The following is a 9372-nucleotide window of genomic DNA, read 5'->3' on the forward strand; positions in this document are numbered from 1 at the left end:
ATGCCCAGTCATGTTAATTTAATTTCAGACATAAATTACTGCAGTTTAAGACCATCCATAAAACGTGCTATATGCCAGTGAAACTGAATATCATACACTCAGTTATGTAATTATTCTGCTGGAGATGTAAAAAACAAAAGGGGACATGTTTGCATATGTTATGGTCTTGTGGAGGCTGGCTGAAATCTGGCAAAGAGTATGTTCTTTTATCTCAGCACATCTACATATTCTCCCTTCTCCCTGTTTTTGTTTGCTTGGAAATGTTGATACTAGCAACTGTTGTCAGAAGAAAATGTGTAACCTAGCATTTATAGTGGCTAATAAATGCATTGCCATTAATTGGAAGGTTGGTTATCCTCCCACAATGGATGGAAGAAATGTCAAGTTATGTATCGCTAGATTTGATTTATTACAAGATTAAGGGTATACTGTGCAACTTTCATAAGGTCTGGATGCCTTGTATGGAATACAGTACGACAAAAGGCGTCTATTGAAAACATGCCCATGTCAGGGGAGATACCTATTTAAGCAATCCCTAGCTGCTGGGCTGCTCAGTCCTGGCCCTGGGGGTCTGCCGTACTGTTGGTTGTCACTCCGGCCTTGGACTAACACACCTGAAATCAATAATGAATGTTTCATTGAGATCCTAAAGCTGAGTGGAGTGTGTTGGGTTGGGGCGCTGCAGGGTGGTGGACCCCTAGGGGCAGGACGGGGTGACCCAGCTATATTGTGTGCAAGTAAAAAGAGCTCTACAGTACTATTAGACCTATGAGATTAATTATATGGAGGATGTACTGTTTCTGTGTGTTAATGTGTAGGTGTATGTGTGTTTTCATAAAACTTTTGTTTTCCCAAACCTTTCCTTGAGAGATAAAAAAAAAAAAAAGATGGGAAGGAAGTTGTGTTGGGGAGAGAGTTGAGATATTGACTAGACTGGTGGGGGTCGGGCATGCAGGCAGCTCGGGTTAGTGTAGAGGATGTCTTAATAAAGACAATCAAAAGTCTGTAATTTATTTGTAAGAGTTGTTCATTTGTTAGGCTATTGGTTAAATGTGCAACACAATATTGATTATTTAATTATCATTGATCTAGTTCAATCTTATCAATCACTTAAACATATATTTAATAATGATCCTCTTACCTAGCTCGATGACTGGGCATTTTTGCTTACTTGATGTTGTTCTAAATAGAGACAGCTAGAAGGGCCATGGGTCATATTAGATTGTGTAGAAATGCAGGAAATGAGCTTTAGATGCCCCAGAAATGGGTGGACCCCCAGACCCCCCACCAAGTTATGTCCCCCTCCCCCCACTTCTAAAAACCAAAGTTGTGCCCCTGCCAAAGGATATTACTACAAAAATATTTTTAAAACATATTTCATACCCTGTTATTTTAACGCTTCTGGCACTGTTGTATTTTGTGGTTGTGATGACTAGTGTTGCTGAATTCAGTGTACTTTGTTTTTATTTATTAAACATGACATTACAGTATGGTATGATAAAGTTGCTGATGCTCAACTTCTAATCAACCATTTCAGACTGAAAATTGAAGTTCTCTCAACTTTCTAGAGTTTTCCCCATTAGTTAACACTATCAACGTTTCCCTTTACTGTGGGAATTGTGATCAAATCAACGCAATATTAGCAATTTTCAGTGCAACATAACGAAACTGTCAGCTTCCTGCTTCCCCTGTTTGTCTCCTGGCCTCTAGAGGTCAGCTGTGTTCCCCTTTTGCCTTAGTTTTTCCTCATGTGTCCTAATTAGCTTATCTATGTCACCTGTGCCTTGTTTCCCCTTGAGTATTTTAGCTGTGTGTTTTCCCCTTGTTTCTCACTTGGTTATTGCGTCCTGACTGTGTGTCTCCTGCTTTGTCTCACCGTGTCTGTCCTAGTAAGTTGTTGAAGTTATCTTTAGTTTGTTTTTCTCCCCTCGTGGAGTTGTTTTGTTTTGCCTCCTGTTTTGGAATATTAAATCTACTTGCCTGGAGTATTGCCTTGGGTGTTTCATTTGGGTCCTACAACATTTCCTCTGTGGCTAAGGGGTAGTACCCCCAGCTCTACACATCTGAGACCGGAGTTCTACCCGGCTTGTGACAGAATAACCAAGTCAATCATGGACCCAGAAACACTCAGTTCCCAGGACCTGTTGGCGGTGATCATTCGACATGAGGCTTCTTTCCAGCGCCATGAAGCCGTTCTCAGCCGACAAGAGGAGCTGATGGCTAGACATTCTCAACTCCTGGCCGAAATGATGAGTTCCCTTCACCAGCTCTTTGAACGCCTCCTTGGTTCTTCCCCTTCCCCCCGGTCACCTCCCAGTGACGACAGGCCTTCTCGGTTGGCGGAGCCCCGACTACCACCTCCCAAGCCCTTTTCTGGGGATCCAAGCTCTTGTCAGGGTTTCCTCACCCAATGCTCCCTCACCTTCGAGCTCCAACCCTCAAGTTTTCCCACAGACCGTTCCAAGATTGCCTACCTCATTACCCTTCTCTCAGACAAGGCGCTCGCCTGGGCCTCTGCGGTGTGGCAGTCCCAGGAGGCCTGTTGTGACTCCCACGCTGCATTTGTAGAAGAATTCAAGCGGGTGTTCGATCATCCTGTCAGTGGGCGGGAGGCTTCCAAGCGCCTACTGTCTCTCCGTCAGGGCCCCGAAGCACGGCAGATTTTGCCATTGAGTTCGAACCATAGCAGCAAGGAGCGGATGGAATGATGAAGCGCTGAGGGTCTGCTTTCAGGGAGGGTTATCTGAGCCCCTTCAAGATGAGTTAGCCACCCGTGAACCAGCTGAAGATCTCGAGTCCCTCATAGCCTTGGCCATCCGCCTGGACAATCGTCTAAGAGAGCGGAGAACGGCTCGCCGTCAGGTGTCTCAGTCCCAAGTTCCTCTGAGCAGCTCTGGTTCTCCTGTTTGGACTCCGTCATTCAGAGCTGCCCCGGCTCCTGAACTGCCCCAAGATTCCCCGGGAGAGCATGCAGTTAGGCCGTTCCAGGCTTTCTTCCAACGAAAGGGAACGTCGCATGAGGGAGCGTCGGTGCCTCTACTGCGGGGTTGCCGGCCACTTCCGCTCCACTTGCCCCGAGCTTTCGGGAAACGCCTGTCCCCGCCCAGCTACAGGAGGGTTGTGATGGGGAAAATTAGAGCTCCTCCTACTAACGCGGTCCCTAGCTATTCCAGCCACTCTGTCCTGGGAGGGCCACCAGCATCGGGTCCAGGCTATGATCGATTCCGGTGCCGCAGGTGATTTTATGGATGTAACCTTGGCTAAGGAACTTAAGATCCCTACCCAACTACTTCCTCAACCCCCAGGCAGTTACAGCCTTAGATGGCCGACCTCTGGAACCAGGAAAAGTTACTGAGGCGACTCAGTCCCTGCGACTTACCATCTCTCAACACCAGCAGGAGGAGACCTTCTATCTCATTGACTCTCCCGAGTATCCTATTATCCTGGGTCACCCTTGGCTATGCAGACATAATCCCCAGATCGACTGGCCTACTGGCACCATTCTTAGCTGGGGTCCCACTTGCCAACTCACCTGCATGCTTCAGAGTTCCTCAGCCCCTAGTACCCAGTTTCAAGAGTCTGTTGACGTCTCCCGAGTCCCCAGTGTTTACCATCGGTTCAAAACAGTGTTCAGCAAGGCCCGGGCCACTGCCTTACCGCCTCATCGCACTTATGACTGTGCCATTGATCTACTCCCTGGGTGCTGCCCTCCTAGAGGTCGGATCTTTTCCTTGTCCTCCCCCGAGCACGCAGCTATGGACACTTACATTAAGGAGTCCTTGGCAGCCGGCCTCATCTATGCCTCTACTTCCCCGGCTGGGGCGGGCTTCTTTTTTGTTGAAAAGAAAGACGGGGGTCTGAGGCCTTGTATTGATTACCGGGACTCAACAAGATCACGGTTCGGAATCGATACCCTCTTCCTCTCATGGCCACTGCTTTTGAGCTGCTTCAAGGGGCTTCCATTTTTACTAAGCTGGATCTCCGCAATGCTTACCATCTCGTGCGGATCCGGCCAGGAGACGAATGGAAGACGGCGTTCAACACGCCCACGGGACACTATGAATATCGGGTGATGCCGTTCGGGCTCACCAATGCCCCCGCAGTATTCCAAGCCCTGATTAATGATGTTCTCCGGGATATGCTTAATCTGTTCGTCTTCGTGTACCTGGACGATATCCTCATCTTCTCGAGGTCACTGAAGGAGCATGAGGGGCATGTTAGCCGGGTTCTCCAGAGGCTCCTTGACAATCACCTCTACGTTAAGCCTGAGAAGTGTGAATTTCATGTTTCTCAGACTCAGTTTCTCGGGTTTATTGTCACTCCCGGGCACCTAGAGATGGATCCCAAGAAGGTCAAGGCGGTCCACGATTGGCCCACACCTGCCACGGTCAAGGAGGTTCAACGGTTATTGGCTTTTCTAACTTCTATCGGAAGTTCATCAAGAATTTCAGCTCGGTGGTAGCCCCCTTGACGACGCTTACCAAGGAGGAGGGACCAAGATTCACTGGGGTCCGGAAGCAGCAGGGGCCTTCGAGGATCTCAAGCGCCGCTTCACTTCTGCTCCGATTCTGGTGACCCCTGACCCAGAGAGACCTTTCGTGGTGGAGGTGGACGCCTCAGAGGTGGGGGGTGGGAGCCGTCCTGTCACAGAGGGGTGCGGATGGGAGATTACACCCTTGTGCCTTCATGTCTCGCCGCCTGTCTGAGGCCGAGCGCAACTACCACGTGGGGGATCTAGAGTTGCTTGCGGTTAAACTGGCCTTGGAAGAGTGGCGCCATTGGCTTGAGGGGGCTCAGCACCCTTTCCAGGTTCTCACAGACCACAAGAACCTGGAATATCTCCAACAGGCTAAGCGGATGAACCCTCGGCAAGCACGATGGTCCCTTTTCTTTAATCGATTCCAGTTCATCCTGACTTACCGACCTGGCACCAAGAACGTCAAGCCGGATGCTCTGTCTCGAGTCTATTCTCCCGAGGTACAAGAGAAGCCCTTGGCATCGATTATTCCGAGGTCTAGGATCGTCGCACCTCTTCAGTGGGAACTAGAAAGAGGGGTACGAGAAGCTCTTGCCCATGAGCCCGATCCAGGCGGTGGTCCTGCCGGTCGCCTGTACGTTCCTCTCTCGGTTCGGGCCGCGTCTTGCAGTGGGGTCATGAGTCGCCCTTGACATGCCATCCTGGCAGTGCTCGCACACTGGAGTTCCTCCGACGGCGGTTTTGGTGGCCGTCCATCAAGAAGGACGTGCAGGTCTACGTTGAGGCCTGCCCTGTGTGCAACCAGGGAAAAGTCGACACGCCAGCGACCCCCAGGGACTGCTCCATCCCTTACCTGTTCCTCGAAGGCCATGGTCACACCTTTCGCTGGACTTTGTTACGGGACTTCCTCTATCCCAGGGCAACACCGTCATCCTTGTGGTGGTAGACCGTTTCTCTAAGGCTGCCCGGTTTATTCCCCTGCCCAAGCTGCCCTCGGCTAAGGAGACTGCTGAGCTCCTCATGAACCATGTCTTCCGGATATTTGGCATTCCCCTGGACGTGGTCTCTGACCGAGGTCCCCAATTCTCGTCCCGGTTTTGGGGGGCCTTCTGCAGGCTTATTGGGGCCACAGCCAGCCTATCGTCAGGATTCCATCCAGAGTCTAATGGCCAGACGGAACGGATTAATCAGGATCTGGAGACCACCCTGCGGTGTATGGCGGCCAATAATCCCACGTCTTGGGCCACCTATATCATTTGGGCTGAATATGCCCACAACACCCTCCAGTCCTCAGCCACCGGATTGTCCCCCTTCGAATGCCAGTTCGGTTACAACCCTCCTTTGTTTCCAGAGGAAGAGGCGCAAGTTGGTGTTCCCTCGGCCCAGCGCTTTGTCCAACGCTGTAGGCGGACCTGGAAGAAGGCCAGGTGTACCCTCCTTCGGACCTCCCAGAGATACCAAAGTCAGGCTAATCGCCACCGCCGGACGGCCCCTAGTTTCCGAGCTGGTCAGAGAGTTTGGTTGGCCACTAAGAACTTGCCCCTCCGGGTCGAATCCAAGAAGCTTTCCCAGAGATACATCGGCCCTTTCCGCATTTCTAGAAAGGTTAACCCTGTGTCGTATCGTTTAGTTCTGCCTCGCTCCCTTAGAGTTAACCCCACTTTCCATGTGTCACTCCTTAAACCTGTCTTGTCTTCTCCTTTTGCCCCCCCCACAGACCCCCGCCACCTCCCAGGATCATAGACGGCCAGCCAGCCTACACAGTCCGCCGGATACTGGACTCCCGGAGGGTCCAGAACTCTCTGCAGTATCTGGTGGACTGGGAGGGCTACGGGCCAGAGGAGCGCTCCTGGGTTCCAGCCAGGGACATCCTGGACCCAGGGTTGATCCGAGATTTTCGCACCCTGGGGCCAGGGTGTTCTGGAAGGAACGTCAGGAGTCGTTCCTAGAGGAGGGGGTCCTGTCAGCTTCCTGCTTCCCCTGTTTGTCTCCTGGCCTCTAGAGGTCAGCTGTGTTCCCCTTTTGCCTTAGTTTTTCCTCATGTGTCCTAATTAGCTTATCTATGTCACCTGTGCCTTGTTTCCCCTTGAGTATTTTAGCTGTGTGTTTTCCCCTTGTTTCTCACTTGGTTATTGCGTCCTGACTGTGTGTCTCCTGCTTTGTCTCACCGTGTCTGTCCTAGTAAGTTGTTGAAGTTATCTTTAGTTTGTTTTTCTCCCCTCGTGGAGTTGTTTTGTTTTGCCTCCTGTTTTGGAATATTAAATCTACTTGCCTGGAGTATTGCCTTGGGTGTTTCATTTGGGTCCTACAACATTTCCTCTGTGGCTAAGGGGTAGTACCCCCAGCTCTACACATCTGAGACCGGAGTTCTACCCGGCTTGTGACAGAAACAAAACAAACTATGCAAGAGATTTTGTTGTAGGCAGAACGCATCGGAGTAGGATTCTATTGCATTGACAGGCACGACTCAGGCCCGTACTCTACACAGACAGGTTCAACATAACCAATCAGAGCTGCAGTAGGCCTATATGCAAATAGGCCATTGCCATATATGGATCTGTGCCATTCACTTTGAACTGGACTGTTTTTACAGCATTAGCGGTCGTGAGTAGGTGCACTTGTTTTGAGGTCAAAGCGAGAGCTACACGTTGCGAAGTGTGCACATTTGTACATTTGTTCATATTCTTTGCTAGTTAGTGAGTTATTAGCCCAGTTATAGATCATTTGTATTCAGCAATAGGGAAGTGATTGCTTCATACAAGAGCACGAATCGTGTGCAGTTCTAGACATCTTTGAAAAGCGAGTCAGGTAAAGAGCTTTTTTTTGTCTTAAAGGGGCAGTGTTGTATTTTGAGACAAGCTTGAATAAGTAGCCAATAGGCAGAGGGTAGCATAATTTGTCTGATTCTCTGTAGTAATGGTGTGGGAATAATAATGTATTTTATTTTGTAAAGTGGTTTCTTGTATCAAACAACACAACAACATTTTCAGTCACCTCCTTGTCTGAAGGACAAGTGGATTAACTGGTTAATGTCAAGCCATGCATGTTTTCTTCCAAAGTCTCATGGAATGTAGGCCTACAATGAACACCACACATTGGCTGCTACTGTAGGCTGAATGATAGAACAGCTATTTCCATGTTAAAATGTTATTGGATTATTTTTCTCCATTGTTTTTGATGGTAGGCCACTCTGGTAGGCCTACATTATGATCAAATCGCCAGAGTAGCCTACTTGACCACTGTTAAAACTAACTTAAAGCGGGTACAGCCTCAGTGTTCACAGTAAACGTGTGCCGGAAGTTGCACTGAATTTTTGAGGGAACATTGATGAACATTAGTTTAAAGAGTAAGACAATTACACTATATATATATATATATATATATACACAGTGGGGAGAACAAGTATTTGATACACTGCCGATTTTGCAGGTTTTCCTACTTACAAAGCATGTAGAGGTCTGTAATTTTTATCATAGGTACACTTCAACTGTGAGAGACGGAATCTAAAACAAAAATCCAGAAAATCACATTGTATGATTTTTAAGTAATTAATTTGCATTTTATTGCATGACATAAGTATTTGATACATCAGAAAAGCAGAACTTAATATTTGGTACAGAAACCTTTGTTTGCAATTACAGAGATCATACGTTTCCTGTAGGTCTTGACCAGGTTTGCACACACTGCAGCAGGGATTTTGGCCCACTCCTCCATACAGACCTTCCCCAGATCCTTCAGGTTTCGGGGGCTGTCGCTGGGCAATACGGACTTTCAGCTCCCTCCAAAGATGTTCTATTGGGTTCAGGTCTGGAGACTGGCTAGGCCACTCCAGGACCTTGAGATGCTTCTTACGGAGCCACTCCTTAGTTGCCCTGGCTGTGTGTTTCGGGTCGTTGTCATGCTGGAAGACCCAGCCACGACCCATCTTCAATGCTCTTACTGAGGGAAGGAGGTTGTTGGCCAAGATCTCGCGATACATGGCCCCATCCATCCCTCCCCTCAATACGGTGCAGTCGTCCTGTCCCCTTTGCAGAAAAGCATCCCCAAAGAATGATGTTTCCACCTCCATGCTTCACGGTTGGGATGGTGTTCTTGGGGTTGTACTCATCCTTCTTCTTCCTCCAAACACGGCGAGTGGAGTTTAGACCAAAAAGCTCTATTTTTGTCTCATCAGACCACATGACCTTCTCCCATTCCTCCTCTGGATCATCCAGATGGTCATTGGCAAACTTCAGACGGGCCTGGACAAGCGCTAGGTTGAGCAGGGGGACCTTGCGTGCGCTGCAGTATTTTAATCCATGACGGCGTAGTGTGTTACTAATGGTTTTCTTTGAGACTGTGGTCCCAGCTCTCTTCAGGTCATTGACCAGGTCCTGCCGTGTAGTTCTGGGCTGATCCCTCACCTTCCTCATGATCATTGATGCCCCACGAGGTGAGATCTTGCATGGAGCCCCAGACCGAGGGTGATTGACCGTCATCTTGAACTTCTTCCATTTTCTAATAATTGCGCCAACAGTTGTTGCCTTCTCACCAAGCTGCTTGCCTATTGTCCTGTAGCCCATCCCAGCCTTGTGCAGGTCTACAATTTTATCCCTGATGTCCTTACACAGCTCTCTGGTCTTGGCCATTGTGGAGAGGTTGGAGTCTGTTTGATTGAGTGTGTTCACAGGTGTCTTTTATACAGGTAACGAGTTCAAACAGGTGCAGTTAATACAGATAATGAGTGGAGAACAGGAGGGCTTCTTAAAGAAAAACTAACAGGGCTGTGAGAGCCAGAATTCTTACTGGTTGGTAGGTGATCAAATACTTATGTCATGCAATAAAATGCAAATTAATTACTTAAAAATCATACAATGTGATTTTCTGGATTTTTGTTTTAGATTCCGTCTCTCACA

This window comes from Coregonus clupeaformis, chromosome 39, assembly GCF_020615455.1.
Source record: "Coregonus clupeaformis isolate EN_2021a chromosome 39, ASM2061545v1, whole genome shotgun sequence".
Lineage (NCBI taxonomy): Eukaryota > Metazoa > Chordata > Actinopteri > Salmoniformes > Salmonidae > Coregonus > Coregonus clupeaformis.